At 40.9% G+C, this 17,776-nt stretch overlaps 1 long non-coding RNA gene across 2 annotated transcripts; it reads left to right on the top strand.

Annotated features, from left to right (window-relative positions):
• Window positions 1-2,346: 2,346 nt before the first annotated feature.
• On the top strand, window positions 2,347-3,501 carry LOC121629066. 2 transcript variants are annotated; one of them, XR_006008325.1, is made up of 5 exons: window positions 2,347-2,411; window positions 2,597-2,747; window positions 2,839-2,941; window positions 3,065-3,119; window positions 3,428-3,501. It is a non-coding gene; the product is annotated as an uncharacterized LOC121629066 (long non-coding RNA). The 2 variants fall into 2 exon arrangements; XR_006008324.1 differs by lacking the exon at window positions 3,428-3,501 and having other exon boundaries at window positions 2,348-2,411; window positions 3,065-3,372.
• Window positions 3,502-17,776: the final 14,275 nt, after the last annotated feature.

Genomic DNA, 17,776 nt, shown 5'->3' with positions numbered 1-17,776 from the left:
TAAAAGTCGCGCGTCCTACGTCACGGCCGCTGAACAACAGCTCCTGACGGAGTTCTCTGATGAAGTTAAGGATATTATAAGGAAAAAAGGCAATACCAATGCCATAAGTAAAGAACGCGATAGAGCCTGGCAGACAATAGCCGACCGGCTCAATGCGTAAGTGGTCAAAAACTGTACAATTAATAAACAGTGCTCCACTGGAACTGTCATAATTAGGCTACAATTAAAGGAGTTACTTTTCAAATCCACTAACTGTTGTATACTTTAAGAGTGACAAGCAGGTGCATGTTACTCAGGGAATGTAGAGTATGATTAGGTGCAAACAATTATCCACGATGTGCCATTTAATCTATTTTCCTCATGTAACGTTTTTATCTATTTTATCTTTCTGTCCTTCATAAAGGACAAACCTGTCTGGCCATAAAAGGACCTGGCAGCAAGAAAAAATTAAATATAAGAACATTTTGCAGGCTGGTAAGTGACTCCAAAGTAGATAACCGTGAACAAATGAGGTGAATAGATGAGGTGTCTGCTGACATGTTCAATGTCTGTATGATTGTAGCAGTTAAAAAAAGGCCGATAAACTGGCACAGGGGGCGGCCCACCAAGCCAGGATAAGACTCCAGCAGAGGAACTGGCACTCCATTTAAATAAAGAGAGGCCAGTGATGGAGGGGATCCAGGGAGGGACAATAACTGACTCTGTCCCAGCCACAGAAACTGTCCGCTTCATACAAGGTACATCACGTACTGCAATTCTACTGCACATGGAACACAATCAAATATAATATAGTGTCTGACTTTGGATAACCTTGCAGTGTCTGGGAACACAATTACACTTTTGGAGCCACCAGAAGATGATCCGGTTAGTACAGTGTCTCGAAATCACAGGCTTGGTATGTTCTGTGAAATCTTAATCCAAGTCCTCTCGCTGCATGTATACGGCAGGGGGAAGGCACATCTGCAGCTGCAGAATGCATGTCTGCAGATGAGGAGACTGTGTCAGTGGAGTCCAGAAGGCTTGAGGCATGTCAGTTTTATGGGATTGGCCTGCTTATTTATTCCATGAAGGATATGAAGTCAGTGATGTGGTGCTAATAGAAAATGTGTAGCAGGACCCGGATGCTGCACAGTCTCCTAAGTGGCCTGGTAACATTGTGAGTATTGGCTAAAGAACATCTACTTTATGCACAAATCCTGCTGTGCTAACTGACATTTCCTTTACAGACCTCACAAACTGTCAGAACGCTTTATTCAGGGCACCTGGAGAGAGAGATAGAGCTGGCAGATGTTAAAAGCTGACTCAAAAAGAGCAAGCTCCAAGGAATGGAGCTGGATCTTGAGATTAAACGCCGGACACTCAGAAAACTGGACCTGGAAATCCAGTAACCGAAAATCTGTATCTCTCAATGACATAGTCATCTCCAAAGGCCAGGGGATGTGACCTGTCCCTGACGACTTGTTCAAGTCTGAATGCTCTTCTGAGGATGCGGGCTTCCTCGTCCAGCACATCCTCCGAAAAAGGGCAAGCCATTATGAAGAGGGAACAGGTGAAGGGGAGTTCGACCTATATATTCTACATTGCCCTCGTCACGGATTTCTTTGAATACACCTTTGTAACCTCATCCGCTGTGTTTTGTAATCTCAATTAATGCAATAAAACACATATTTATAAAACCTCTGACAGCAATTTGACGAGCAGTCTTCATTAGCATAGCAATATAACACTTGGCCTGAGTAATAATACTGCAACTCGAATCCATATAAAAAGGCTGTTGCGATTACGAACAGATTTTGATTAAATGTACAGTGACTGTATTTGTAATATTTTAATACTGGATGATTAAAATGACGCGCCATACTTAGGAAGACCATGGACATGCTGTAAAACACATTAATTCCTCATAGAATTGGCGTTGGACATGCAGGTGACTCGCTAGGATTAATCTTAGCCTGAGCAGTTAGCCTGGTCTGGAGCAGGCTAGCTGCAGCGGATAAATCACCACAGTAACTTGGCCGGGATTAGTTTGAGCTGCTTTCATGCAACCGACTTAGGGCTAAATTCAGCCAGGATAACCAACATATCCCGGCTTAATCGCTTATCTTGGTTTCGTGCAATACCCCTCTGGTGGGCAGATGTCACCACAGCAGCTTGTTGTTTCACATCTGTTCTGTGTTTGTGTCTGCAGGTCAGCGCTGTGCAGGTTTTTCAGCTCCCTGATGGACACCTTCTGGTCCCTTTGGAATACCTGTAAGTAAAGAGGAATCCTGATCAATGTTTAGCATCAGCAGCTGAGCTTCTGTTTGTATGTCCACACTGTCTTCCTGCTGTAAAAAGTGTGTGTGTCCCTGCAGGATGCCAGTGCACAACGCCCGCCCCGCTGCAGCCACCCCAAGCCCCTGCTGCTCACAGTAAGTTTCCTCTGGATGCTTTCACTCCAAATCTTCTACACTTTACTCCTGATCTGTGTCAGTGGATCAGGTTTCTGCCTTATTGTCTCAATATTTCTCTTTAAAATACTTTTTTTAAAAACAAGTCACCATGGAAACACCTGAGCTCTGCTCTGACTGTTTTTCCTTCTTTTTTGTGGCTGCAGGAAGAGGAAGCTTGTGAATGACAATGAGCCGCCGTACATCAAGAAGCCACCCAACGCCTTCTTGCTCTTCTTGAAGGAGCAGAGGGCGGCTGTGGTGGCTGAGCTCGGCATCACTGGGAGCGCGGCCGTGAACACCGTCTTGGGGGAGAGAGTAAGTAAATGTGATCTGCTAAGAATCCCATCTTGATGCTGGTTTCTGTTCCTAGAGACTGACAGTGTTTTGTGGTGTGTCCACAGTGGAGGTCCTTGTCTACTGAGCAGCAGGCGAAGTATTTCCAGGAGGCCAATGTGTTGAGGCGCCAGCACGAACAGCAACACCCCCAGTGGTCCAGCATGGACAACTATGTACGTGCGCTGTGCTCAGACATGATCACCTCACGGCACTGATGCTGATGAACTGTGACAGCAAAGATTTCCTATAATCTGATATCAGAGAAAAATCTAATGTGTCTTTTTCTGTGTTTTTAGGGCCAGAGGAGGAAGAGGAGGCGCCAGAGGAGCACAGCTCCCAGCAGCTCTGGAGGTAACACAAGACTTGTGTGGATCACAGCATGTGATCATGTGATGAAAACAAGGTGACATGTGACCACACTGAGTCATATTTGACTGGATTAGATCCCAGATTGTTAGAACATCGTTGTTGAACCACAGCGAGACACAAACTGAAGATTTCAGAACGTTGTTTAGCACCGTGGAGGAGAAATCAGCTGATTTAGACTTTAAGATGAAGGTCACAGTCAGGCTTAGAATTAAAATCTCTCTCCATGCAGAAGCTGCTTCTCTTCTTGTAGTTCAGCAGGCTGATGGTGTTTTTCTGTATCTGCGTTGCAGCTTCCTCTTCTCAGCCTGAGATGGGTCTGCAGGGGTCAGCTTCCCCCTCACCTGCCTCTGATGTCTGAGGTAAGCCCCGCCTCCTGGTTGATCCTGTTGGGTCCTCCACTGGTGCACCACCTTCAGCCCAGACAGACTTCACCTATTAAGAATTTTATTGAAATTTTTGGCCCTAAAATCCTCAAAGATGGTTAATCAGTTAGTTCCTGTAACTGGCAGGAAGCTTGGAGTCATTCTTGACCAGGATTTGTCTTTTAGTTCTCACATCAAACACATCTATAGAGTAGCTTCATTTCCATTATATCACCAAAATAAGCATCCTGTCCTGAAGTGATGCTGAAAATCTGGTCCACACATTTCACCTCATCTGGTCTGGACTACTGTAACACCATCTTAACTGGATCCCCAAACAACTCCCTTAAAATCCCTCAGCTGATCCAAAATGTTGCTGCCAGATTACTGACAAGAAAGAGCACATTTCTCCTGAGTTAGCCTCTCCACACTGGCTCTCTGTAACATTTATCTCAAACATATGATTGTTTCTTATTTCCCATCATTCCCAAAAGATCGTCAGACTTGTGGTACCAAGAATTTCTGAAACTAGAAATGGGTGGCAGGACTTTTAAGTTTTCAGCCCGCTCTCTGTCTGTCTGGGGAAGAAAGGCTGACATACAAAACTAAAAATTGACCTCTTTGAAAAGAGCTAATGAGTTGTTTATTTATTATCATGATGTTATTCATGTTTCTTCTCTCTTGTAGGTGTACGAGTGGCCGTCTTCAGCTTGGTCCCAGAGGGTTGACCAGAAGCTCTGGGACACTGAGATGACATCAGAGCCACTTCAAGTTTAACATTTAAATGATGTTAAACTTTTGTATATAGTTCATTTTGTTGTTTGATGTTGTGTTGTTTTCTTTGTACATGTAAATAGTTTAAGTTAATAAGTTTAAAATTACATAATTGTTTTTGTATATATCATCCCTGTGCAGTGTGGATCAACCACCTGCAGAGCAGCCACCTCCCGCCTCCACCAGCAGCCACCACCATCGGCTGAACACCGGCCTCCCGCCTCCACCTGTAGCCACCACCATCGGCAGAACACCGGCCTCCCGCCTCCACCAGCAGCCACCACCATCGGCTGAACACCTGCCTCCACCTGCAGCCACCACCATCGGCTGAACACCGGCCTCCAACTGCAGCCACCACCATCGGCTGAACACCGGCCTCCACCTGCAGCCACCACCATCGGCTGAACACCGGCCTCCCGCCTCCACCTGTAGCCACCACCATCGGCTGAAAACCTGCCTCCACCTGTAGCCACCACCATCAGCTGAACACCTGCCTCCACCTGCAGCCACCACCATTGGCTGAACACCGGCCTCCACCTGCAGCCACCACCATCGGCTGAACACCGGCCTACGGCCTCCACCTGCAGCCACCACCATCGGCTGAACACAGGCCTATGGCCTCCACCTGCAGGCACCACCATCACCATCACAATCACCATCATCTGGAAGAAGATCACCTGCAGGAACCACCACCTTCTTCTTCCAACACAGTACTGTACAAAAGTCTTGAGCCACTCCTTTTTCTGTCCTTTCCATCTCCAACGTTGACCGTGTCTTGAGCAGGAGTTTCTGTTGCTTAAGACAAGTTCAACTTTCCTGAAACATTTAAAGCTGTCATTTTACTACTGTCCTCTATCATCTGGTGTCCAGGCTTTCTGAAGGTCTGGAGCTTTTCTTTAGACGTTGGCTGCTTTTTAACTTATTTTCAATCCAGTTCTTGAACCTGAATGATTTAAGAGGAATGTGTTTGTTTTATTTATGTGTTTGTTTGTTCATATTTATGTGTGTTTGCCTCTTAACACTGACCTCTGAATCATTCAGGTGTAGAAAGGTTCCTAACTTAAAGGATGAACCAGAGTCGTTCTAGTGACTATGGCATTTAGCCACTCAGCTGGGTGAGGGGAGAGATCCGTTTGTAATGCTCTTCAATAAACAATCCAAAAGCCGCTGTCGAAGTTGGGTGAAGTTCCCTTTTATTTTCCAAGTTGTTATAGTATGCGTTGATAATGGGTAACGTTTATGATCAAAATAAAAGAGTGCCAATAACAAAATACGAAAGCGGTAAAAACTGTGACATTCTCCCACACCCAAACTAATTAGAAAAAAACCCACATCACCTGTGGCTGTCATTTAATACACCTGATGCGCCTCTTTACTGCCACCCAGTGTGATAATACCAACCAAAAAACGCAAGTGACACAAAAACAACAAATGGCTCCTACAGTCGTGTTGACAAAATCAGAAAACTTGAAACCCGTTTTAAATTGGATCTATAGGCTCTTTCTTAGCCATCTGCCACAAACATATTATTATTATTCGTTTAGATTTCTTTTTTATTTATGTTTGACAGACATGAAAAGTAGTATTTTGACCCAACAATTTGATTCCCTAAAGAGTTATCAGCTGAAAACCTGGCATATCCCAGTATGGTATCCACCAAGTCACTGGTTCAGATGGTCTGAACGTCTCCTCTTCTTTCATTCTCAGTTTGTCCAGTTTAGTTGAGGACACACTGTCCACCATGCTGAGACGTGGTTTTATTGCTGTAGATTCTCGGCTGTTTGGCTGTTTTGTCCTTGGTGAAGCAGTTTCTGTCTGAGAGTGATGATGAAGGTTTATTTATTCAACTGTAGGGTCATGGTGGGGGGTCCCAGCAGTTACCAGACAAGAGGCAGGGTCCACCTTGGACAGGTCACCAGTCCATCACAGTGCCAAGACACAGAGACTACAACCATCTACTCAGAAGCCAGAGTAGCTGGAGAGAAGCCTCACAAGCACGGGGACAACATGCAGACTCCACACAGAAAGGCTCCAGCCGAGCTTCAAACCAGGAGCCTTCTTGCTGGGAGGCCACAGTGCTAACCCCCACACCTCCATGCAGCCCATCTTCCAACTTACACTGTTAGAAACAAATCTACAGATTGAACCTCCACCTGAATCGTCTCCATGGTAACATCCTCTCTTCAGCTCCATCTCATCTTCCATGTAGCTCCATTAACTTGAGGCATTTTTATGTTCCTCTGTACCTGCAGCCTGGCTGATAAAGTCTCCACCTTCTTCTTTGACACTCAGGATCTTTATTGTCTTTCAGTTTAAAATGACACAGCTCCACCTGCAGTCTCTGCCATCCACCTGCACAGTATCCACCTCCAGGAAGAAAAATCCACCTTCCAACTCTACCTGCAACCTCTGTCATCAAGAAAGAAACTATATCCATCTTCAGCCTTCACCTTCAGGCATCACCCTCCAGGTAAAATTCACCGTTATCCTCCACCTGCAGACTCTACCATCCACCTTCAGTAAAAACCACCTCCATTTCTTCATGAACTTTCTAACTTACACTGTTGAAAACACATCTTCTACAGACTGAACCTGGTCTCCATGGTAACATCCTCTCTTCAGCTCCAGTCTCCATCATCTTCTGTTTTTATACATGAAGCTCCACCTGCAGTCTCTGCCGTCAACCTGCAAAGCATCCATATCCAGGAAGAGAAATCCACCTTCAACCCATAATTGCATCCCATTATTCCTGCTTCTATTCCTCCACCTCCACACTCAGCATCAACACCCCCCATCCTTCCTCCGACTGGGAGTGCTCCTTCACACAGACTTCTTCACTGGACTTGAAGCTCAAACTGTTCTGATAAAATGAAACTTCCTGAATTTGAATTGTTAAAAAATTTCTGCTCATTCCACAAGTGTTGTCATGAAAGAGAAACCTTAAGAACTGAAATGTTCATCAGTTTGTGGGATTTTAATGCATTTAAATCTGTCTGATTAAATGTTTCTGCTGTGGCTGTAAAATCTGAAAGGGATTGTTTTTTATATTTGGGTGGAAACAAGTGTGTAAAGCAGGAGATGTTACTTCACACCTACAGAGGAAACAATCTGTTATAGAGTTTAATATTATCTCAATATTATAGTTCTTATTTGTAAAAGAAATTTTGTATTAAGAATATATCTGTAGGAGCTTTTCATCTCTTGACAGTAATTATTCAGCTTCGTTGGATAATTTAGTTTAGGTTCTTTTTGATATTTGTTTTAAGAAAATGTTTTCTGTTTTTTATTTAATTATCAGCCATTTGAGGGGAATAAATTTATAAATATGGTGTCAGGTATGGCGGCTGCAACTGGGCCAGGAACATCAGAAGCTCTGGCCATGCTCCATGGAGAGGGAGCTTGTCAGGAACATGAATGACTTCAATGAGAGCCATCGATCACTTTGCTGTTTTGAAAGAATCTTATTTTTTAATAGTTAATATTTTTAAGGCATTTTTGTTCATGTTTATAAAGCTATATGTATATACACAAATCTATATCTTATCAGATTTGTGAATTCTGCTCTCCTTTTGTGGCTGTAAATAGCCTCCTTCTTTCATAAACAAGTTGCAAGATGTGAAAATTCACACTGAATACTTTTTTAAATAAACTTTTTGTTTGACTCATATCAAGTCCCCTCTTCTTAATGAATGGTAAAGCACATAACTTTCAATGTTCAAGGATATTTGAGGGTAAATTAATTGACAGTTTATCTGTTGGCCACAGGGGATCGATCATTTGATACCCCCGAGAAATTTGACTAAATTTGTAGTTTGATTCACTCCGGATGTCAGATACTAGTCAAAGCCCATTTTCAGAGAGTATCGTAACTAGAGATATCCTTTCAGGGTATTTCCAGATATTGCTCATGTACTTACACTGCTATTTATGATTGTGAAGATATTGTACATTTTGCTCTTAAGAGAAAATATGATGCAAGGGTCTTCATGTGTGTGTGTTTTTTTTTTTAAGAGAAGCATTTCACATCAAAAATTTAAATGAAAAAATTCAAATGTTGCAAATGGCTAATAGCAAGCATTCATTTTAGAACATCACCATATAAACGTCTCACTAGCAAAAATACAACAACAGCAAAAATGTTTCTTCTTTTATGTGTCCAAGTCAGTGGTACTGCCTTGTTGCACCAGATAGCCACTCTGAGAAGGAGGTGGCTGTCCTAAAACCCAGCACCTTGTCTGAAGTGCAAGGACCTGGGCTCCACATCCCTCTTCTGGTTGTAGTCTAGTGTTTGCTGGCATGTTTTTTGTGACCCTGGTAAGCCATGTGGAGCGCCACTTTAGGGAGACATATTTGTGTTTGTCTTCTCATCATTACAGTCTTCGTCATTACCGAAGTCAGCATTCGCTCCCTTCAAGTAGTTGAGGTCTTTTTTGTTTAGTGCTTCCTCACCAAGTTTCACACACCTCTTAAAGAGCTGTGCAACAAAAGGGAAAAGACCAGTTCATATTTACAAAGCAATAAAAAAAAATAATTATAGGCAAGTTCATTTTATCCCTTTCCCAACAATATATACATATATACATATGATTAAAAGTTTTAATCAGATTTAACACAGCTTACAAATTAATTATGATTATTCACCATTCATGACTATGCCTGAAATTTGCCCATTATTACTGCAAGCTAATCCTTTTGTGTTATTTATATAACATTTAGGAAATCCTTTAGGACAGCAGAGTAGCAGCAATTTCTTGGTCACAAGAGAAAAAAGTAAGTGCAAGCTGTTGTAATGAAAAGCCCCCATTGACTCAGTCTCAGGGAGTTCCTACTTGTATACTGAAGTAATGAAGCCAAAGCCTTGGGATCATTAATGATTATTCAGTCTAATCATGCTATGTTGATGAGTGGATTGGCTTTTAATAAGTTTTGCTTTTTTTTCCAGAAAAAAACTCATTTAAACATGGAACTAACTAAACAGCTGTGTTTTACAACAAACAGTTTGGGTAAAAATGAGTCACGACAAAGGCAATTTTGAGTATTCTGTGAACTAGACTTGGTTTACAGCTTGCTCTGAACTCTGCTTTTATGATGTTGATGCATGTCAGTTTTAATGTCTTTCAGTGAGAACAACAAGGACAAAAACAAAATGTGCATCCGTTTTATTTGAAATGTTTTAGACATTACCTAAATATCAAATACTTCATTCAATATTCAGTAATAAAGCAAAGAGAGCACACAAAAACAAACAGGAGTGCAACAGCAAATTAAAACCAGTATTGAAGGAGAAATGAGAAGAGAGGGACACATCTGGAGAACTAACTACTGGGTAACAAGTGGTAGTGGTAAAACACACACACACACACACACACACATGCAGAGTTTACATCATATTCATGATTACACACAAAGGCATGCATCAAAACACACAGTCACTGTGTGTATGAAGAGAATCCAGATGTTTGTGTCTATCCAAAAAGCCTACTGTTGAAGTGTGTGTGTGTGTCAAGTTTCACTCTTCTGAAATTATATTTTAGAAATAGAACTCAAATTAGAAAGAATTAAAAGTGGACATGAATAAAATTCACTTTTCTGTGTGGAAAGCAAAGTGTTTAGTGGTGAAGTTATTGTTAACTTTGTTTTGGCCTCTTGTGTCTGAAAATACATCATTAACTGATTTTATGATTTTATTATTTAAATCTACAGGGAGAAGTAGCTCAGAGTTGTTATCCAGCTTCCTTGTCTTTATCTCCAACCAACCTTCAAGCACAAGCGTGCTGCATGTCCTGTACCTGAGAACAGGGAAACTCTCATTTCTTCTGTTTTTTGATGTTAATAGCAACTTCTCATCAGCATTCATCTAGTTGATTATTGGACGAAATCAGAAGTTGAAAATTCTTATTAGCAATAAGCGATACCAAAATGTTTCCTGTCCATGCGATACCATTAGATGATGGTGTTCCCTGTAAGGCTACTCAATTCGGTCCTATGAGGGCCGCAATCCAGCAGGTTTTCCATGTATCCCTGCACCAACACACCTGAGTCAAATTAATGAGTCATTGTGTAGAACCTGATTGGCTGTTAGAGCCACCTAATTTGACTCAGGTGTGTTGGTGCAGGGATACATGGAAAACCTGCTGGATTGCTGCCCTCATAGGACCGAATTGAGTAGCCCTGTTTTAAGGAAAATCACAAGATTGCACCATGTGCATTAATATCTTTATTGTAGGGCAATATGAAATATGAATAAAACTCAATAACATAAATTCTTGAAATAAATGTTTATAAAATTATAATAAAAATGTACTGATGAGCAAAATAAATAAAAATATTGAAATATTTTTTAAATGATTAAGTAATTAAACTACAATTTATTATAAGCTTATGTAAAATTTCTTGAAGACTAATCAGATGTATTTTTGTATAATTTATATTTGTATAGTTGCTAGGAGGTGTAGGCTGATCCCCAGTGAGGTAACATGCACACATGCATATTTTAATAACCACCAAGATGCTGAATGTTGTCCCATTCTGGTCTGATGCAGGATTCTAGTTGTTCAGCAGTTCTGGGCCTTCGTTGCTGGACTTTTGGTTTCATGATGCTCCAAGAGTTTTCTGTTGGTGAAAGGTCTGGACTGCAGGCAGGCCAGTTCAGCAGCCGGACTCTTCTCCTGTGAAGCCATGCTGCTGTGATGTTGTCTGGATGGCAGCAGATGTTGCTGGAGCTTTTGCAGATATGAAAGTACATTTTCTCATCTCAGCTGCACATTTTCATCCATCTGACCCCAGAACAGGTTTCCACTTTGCTTCAGACCATTTTAAATGAGCTTTGGTCCAGAGAAGACGGCGGTCGTGTTCAGATGTGGTTCTTCTTTGCATGATCAAGCTGTAACCTGCATTTGTGGATTTTAGAGTGAACTGTGTTCACAGACAGTGATTTCTGGAAGTCTTCCTGAATCCATGCCGTGATTTCCAGTAGAGAGTCATGTCTGTTTTTAATGCAGTGCTGTCTGCAGGCCTATATATCACCAGCATCTAGTTTAGACCTTCATCCTTGTCCCAAATGCACAGATTCCTTCTGATTTTCTGAATCTTTTGTTGACATTATACACTGTTGAAGGTGGGATCGTCATAATATTGAGGAACATTTTTAATTGTTCCACAATTGTTAGATGTTTGTCTCAGATTGATGAAGCTCTGTCTATCTTTACATGCGAGCAGCTCTTCCTCTCTAAAATGCTCCTTTTATACCCAGTCTTGTTACTAACCTGATGCCAGTTAACCTAATTAGTTGTCAAATCCTCCTTCAGTTGTTTTTGATTTGTACTTTTTCAGCATTTTGTTGCCCCTGTTCCAACCTATTTTAGATGTTTTGCTGCCATCAGATTCAAAATAAACTAATATTTTCCATAAAATGGTGAAATGTCTCAGTTTCAACCTCTGCTATGTTGTTTATGTTCTATTGGGAATAAAATATGGATAGATGAGATTAGCAAATTGTTGCATTCTGTTTTATTTATGTTGTAAGCAGTGTCCCAAATCTTTTGTGATTAAGGTTTGAAAATTGAGGGACAAGATGACTACTCTGGGATTGCCACTCGTGGAACTTGAACCTACCACCAATCAGTAGTGAAGATGAATTTTGGATGGTAGGTAAACATCTTCATGAATCAAACAAAGAGTTCCAGCTGCCCTTAGTTTAAACACTTTGGGTCATCATTATCTAGATGTCTGAGAATCTGCATAGACTGACAGCCTTAATGGAAATTTACTGTAGTTTTTATATATAAAACATAGAATGACCCAGAGTAAAAGGATAGAATTATAATATATTATGTGTACTGGTAGTTCACAAAATAGATAAATGACCTTTATTACTCAGCACCATATTCGTCAAGTTGATATGATTGGAATGACTTTAAATAAGCGGGAACTACTTCATCAGAATAATCTAAACTATATGTTTGTCTGAAACCAAGAGCAAGAAATGTATTATTAATACTGCTGAAATAAGAAAGGGTTTCCTCAGAATAATTTACTAAACTTTTAAAATTATTGCATAATTATACAGTCACTAAACCAAACCATACTAACAGGTAAAGTGTTGTTGAGTCATAAAAGTGACTGAGCATGTGCTCATTTTCCCAATAATGATTGACTGTAATGCTGAAACAGACAGATGCTGCCCTCTGCTGTTCAGTAAGAAAAAGTGCATTTTGATTCATTCAGCTTACGCTGCTTTTATTCAGTAAAGCCCAATGTTGAGACATTTACACTTGATAGATTTATTTAATGTAAATTATAGAAAGTATTCTTAGCAAACTGACACAACTGATGCTGTAGTTCCTAAAGGCAGTTGTAGCAATTCCAGTTACCTGCTTCACCTCAAAATGTCCCTCTAAGTCAGTTCTACAAACAAAATTAGAATCCAGGCAAATTTCTAAAGGAGTGGAGACCCTACACTGACTCTGACAGCCAATAAACCAAACAGAAGGAGTCGATGCCCTGAATTAAATTGTGTTAAAACAAGAAAAGAAGTCTACAACCTCAAAACTGCAGAATTAATTAGACTGAAGGTAAATATGTCCAGCAGATGGCAGCTTTGTCTAAATATTGTCTTTTGTTAGCTTTTATTTTTCACCACCATTCAGCAGCCAACTCTGCTCACCATTTACTGAGTTTAATTGGTTTGAAGCGCTCACATTCACATTGGTTACACCAGAAACGGATGTGTCACACTCGTGAGTAAGACCCGTGGAGCTTGTGGTGACTAATCCTTGTTAACATTAATTGTGATCCCCCCGCATGGTGCAGTCAGTGTCACCATCAATAACACACAACTGGTAGCTGTTTCTGTCTATCTACCTGTATTGTCTGCACACAGACAGTTTAGTTTAAACCTCGTGGCAGGTAGACTGAGTATACCCCCTGGTAGTCTCTCTGGGAATTAAAGAGTCAAGTTTAATGAATTGCAGCCTTGTTTGATTAGAAAAGTGAAAGCAAAGTGTCCTCTTCCTCTTTAACAAGTTGGAATCTTCCAGTCAATGAAATTAAAGTATACTATAGTTGATGTCTGTGCCTGATGCTACTTGCAGGCGTCATTTGTTTAATATGGTAAATGAGGACAGATTCTTACAAAAAAATAAATAAATAAAAGTGAAGAGGGATTTGAAGAACTCGTCATATTTGTCTGTTTCGTTGGCTTTCTTTTTGTTTTAAACTTGGTTGAATTACCAGGTGAGAGAAATTTTCCTGATCTAAATTCACATGGTTACTCATGCTGTAAGTTCAAGAATCCTCAGTCCTTGAAACTTTTCTCCTAAGTTTTGCTATTTCCTGGAGCGTCGCCCACACCATCTGATGTCTTTGATTTGGAAAGTTATCAACAGAGTCAAATGGCCTGTAAAAGCTAAGAATGATAAGAGCTGATCAACTTATCTAAATGCTTAGAAAAGCATCTGCTTTAGCAAAGTAAGAACTGGGACATCTTTTATGAAAGGAGATAATTCCTTCCTACAGTTCCTTGTAGCCACACAAGAGGAAAGGTTCTACTATCTAGTCACACTAACTAAACCAAATGCCCACTTGAATAATAAAGATGAGCAGATTTAGAGAAATAACATGACATGCATGCACAGATGTCACTCAGTTTCTCATTTCCATGTTTTTGAAAAGTTTGGTGTGCAGTAATGACCTATTAGTCTGTATCTCACACCAAGGATGCGCTCAGCTGGTAAATCAGCAGAGCTTGTTCCTAAAATGTTTATTTACTTTCCTACTCCAAAATCTTGTCTCTCTTCACCTCTCTAGATTAAATCTAGATAGAAAAAACAAGACAGTCTGCAGACTTTTAGTTTTATCACCTAAAAACAAACAAACAAACAAAAAAAATCTGTATTTAGTGGGTGGCCTTGTGTTATGGCATAATTTGCATCGTTTCTTTGCATGAAAAGAAAACTTGAACTTGACTAAACTGAAATAACTTGAAGGCAGCTTAAAATGTTTCTTGTGTCCAGGGTGAGAGAAGAAACTTGGCTGCATGTGTGTTTTTGTTAGAACCCTCAAACATGAATCTATACTCACTGTCCAGCATCACATACCAGTCATCACATATTTGGTGTATAAATAAGAAGATGTAGCCTATAAAAAGCCTTATACCAAGATGTGGTGGAGCACTTAGTTGATTTAAAGTAGATCCTACTACAGCTGAATGAATGAATGCACTGAATCAGTCTCATGTTTCATGGGCCCAGTTCAGAATGCTGTGAGATAAATGGACTAGATCCCTTTGTGCTTAAAGTGATATTTCTTTGAAGTTGAACGTAAACTTCCCTGCAGCAGTCAGACAGAGGCTAGGATTAGTTAGATTATGTACTACTCCATTTAATTGAATATGCACACAAATCAACCCCAAATCAAGACTAAGGGGGGGGTGACTGAAGTATCCGGGCCTCTGAAGTATCACATATAACCTTAACTATTCAGAACATTATTTCAGCTCCATGGCCCTTAATTAGTTTTGACCTGTTCGCTCCAGGCCAACACCCAGGAGGACCAGACCAACCCATCCAGCCACCCACCATGGGTCTGCATGCTGTTCTGAGGTCGGAAGAAACAAGCTTGATGTAATCATTTTAGCAGCAGGAGCACTGCAGTGCACAGATTTACTGTGTGTAAGAGTTCAGATAGTTGCAGTCTCTGCAGAGCTTCCATCATTTCACTGATTCAACAGAAAGAAACTCAGCATGAAATTTCTGAGGCATTTTAACTCCACAGGATTGTTAGGTTTTACATTTGTACACATAATACAGTTTAAAGCACTATAAAAATCTGCAAGAGTAGCTGTTATTGTGGCTGGTCTACAAAGTATCAAGAGTAAGATCAAAATTAGGGTATGATTGTCTTATTTTAAGTTGTTGCCTTTTTCTGGTCATTGATATTTTAAAGTGATGAGTCAGTAGCATGCCAGTCAGCAGGGCGAATGAAGACTTTTTCCATTTCATTACTCATCAGGGTAAAAAATATGCATTTTAAATGACTTATTAATAAGAATAGAAAGCTTTGTCTCATAAAACTCAGCCCCTTTGTGGTGATAATTTTCAAAGAACAAAGTCCACCTTTAAACTTCACTTTTGTTTGTGTTAGGCTGCCTTCAAGCGCTTAAGCCAGCTTGAAAGGTTCTGGTAATTAACTATTTAATTCTTTCAGTTTAGATGTTAAAAAAATTGACAGTTGAGGTTTTACTGATTGGATACTGAGATCAACACTTTTTTTTATTTAAAATGCATTTTATTCAAATTATCTTTATCTTATCTTTGTCTTTATTATTGCATGCTTGTGTGGCACTTTTACACTTTCTGCCATGAACTGAGTCATAACAGCAGGTTTGACAGTCTAATCTGACCCCATTTGCAATAAGTGTTTAAGTTAGTGATGTTTCACACTTTTCTGTCAGGTCCCATAATCTGTAACTGGCCTTTTTCAGTGCTGTGCCAGGTTAATGCCGTATCTTTCCCTTTACAAATGTTCTTCAGTGTGCATGCTTCTTTAAAAAGAACTGATGGTAATCATTTGTTCCTGCATTCAGAGGCTTTTCTCAGGCTGGCTGCAACACTGATGTGTTTGGACATAGTGCTGCATAGAAGAATCTTTTGGGGATTCAGTAATACAAGATTTAATATGGTACACAATTCAACTTTGATTTTTCTTCACAAAATGTTGGATTAGTTTATTTGTGAGTGCTGGAGCTTGGCCTGTGACCAGCCTCCTGAGCAAACACACGATTGCAGGTGCACCATATGTTAATGGTTTGAATAGTTGCAGTGTAAATCTATCTGACTCGACTGCTTCAAACACACTAAGAGCTTAAACACATGCCCCCTGTTCTGTGATGGCCTAACTGCCTTCTTTGTCTTTTCTGTTTCTATATCTCATTCTGTCTTTTTCCAGTTTTCAAAAACAATTCATCATATTCTACCATTTTATTTTTCTCTTTTTTCTGACTGATTCATCAGTATCAACCCTTCTTTCTTAAAAGTTTATGTAAACATTACTGAAGCACATAAACTTTTTGTTTTTCTTATTTAAAAAGACACTTTTTACTGTAAAATTTAGTGTCCTGTTTTGATGAAAGGTATTTTTTTTTCTAATTTGAAGACAATCAGATGTAACGATAAATGTTAAAAATGTCTTGAGTAAGAACTTGATGAAAGTTATGTTGACATGATATAACGTGTAGGTACTTAAAGGTAGACTGAGTAAAGTACATATTTATTTGTTGCCCATCCACAGGACATCTGTTGCCTAATGTCCAAAGGGTGCATATGCACAAGCATGTGCATAATGGCTCATCAGCTGCTTTAGGTTCCCAAGGGCAATCCTTCTGGAACACAAGATCACAACAGTCTTCACAGCATCATTGCTGTTTATTTTGCTAGTTAAACTAGACCTTAAGTTCTTTCTAACAAACCCCTGATTGTCTTTATGTGCATAGTGCTCTTGATAATGACCCCGTGCATGAAGTGAAAATGTCTTCAGCAGCCTGACCTTGTCCCTGGTGCACTCATTCTCTTGTAATTTTCTGATCGTGCAGAGAGAGGAATCTCAGGTGTGGGCTCATTTGAATATGATTTGCGTATTTTTTTTATTTATTTATTTATTTTTATCTTTTATTATAAAAGTACAAAAGAATACAACAACACATGAATAACACACAAGAAGACACATTACAAAATCAAACAGGACATGGCTAGAAATGGAGGTCAAGGCGTAGGCCGGACACAGATAGGAAGGTGTTGTCCTGGAGGAAAGCTGCCTGGAACTGGTCACGGTCCGCATGAAACAACGTCCGGAGGTACAAGGCCACAAAGCGACGAAAGAAGCACCACGGCTCCGCTTGCTGCCCCTCAAACAGCACCAGATTACAGGAGAGGTAGCACACGTGCCGCACCGCTGCCAGGACGAAATTAACCAGGCATGTATTACACCCAGGAAGGGCATCAGATGTAAAGCCAAACAGGAGGGGAGCGTCGCATATGACCACTGCCACAGGCACCCCACACCACGCGACCAACAGCTGGCAGAGACGGCAGTGGAACGAAGCCAGTAGCAGACATGTCAGGAACAGATGCTCGAGAGTCTCAGGACCCGACGTACACCGAGGGCTATCTCGCGATCACCGTGCAACATCAATCTGATGTACAACCACCACAGTAAACACGAGGCGATGCCGGATCTTGAAGGCCGGGGGAACGAACAGGCTCATCATGGACCCCCACACCTCCCGAACCGAAATAGGGCCAAACCAAGTGGACCAGTGGTGAAGAGCCGTCCCTCACGACCGACTGCAGCAAGACACGGTAGATGCAACGTGTCGGGAGCTCCAGCAAAGACTTCGTCGCCCGACCCACCACCAACTGGAAAGAAGGTACGGGGTCCACGGCCGGCAACGGCCCCGCCCCAGCACGCGCCCAGAACAACCATCCCGGTGGCAGAGCGACCTCACCG

Source organism: Melanotaenia boesemani, chromosome 18 (assembly GCF_017639745.1).
Source record: "Melanotaenia boesemani isolate fMelBoe1 chromosome 18, fMelBoe1.pri, whole genome shotgun sequence".
NCBI lineage: Eukaryota > Metazoa > Chordata > Actinopteri > Atheriniformes > Melanotaeniidae > Melanotaenia > Melanotaenia boesemani.
Note: the sequence above shows the minus strand (reverse complement) of the source record. Positions and strands in the feature narration are given on the sequence as shown.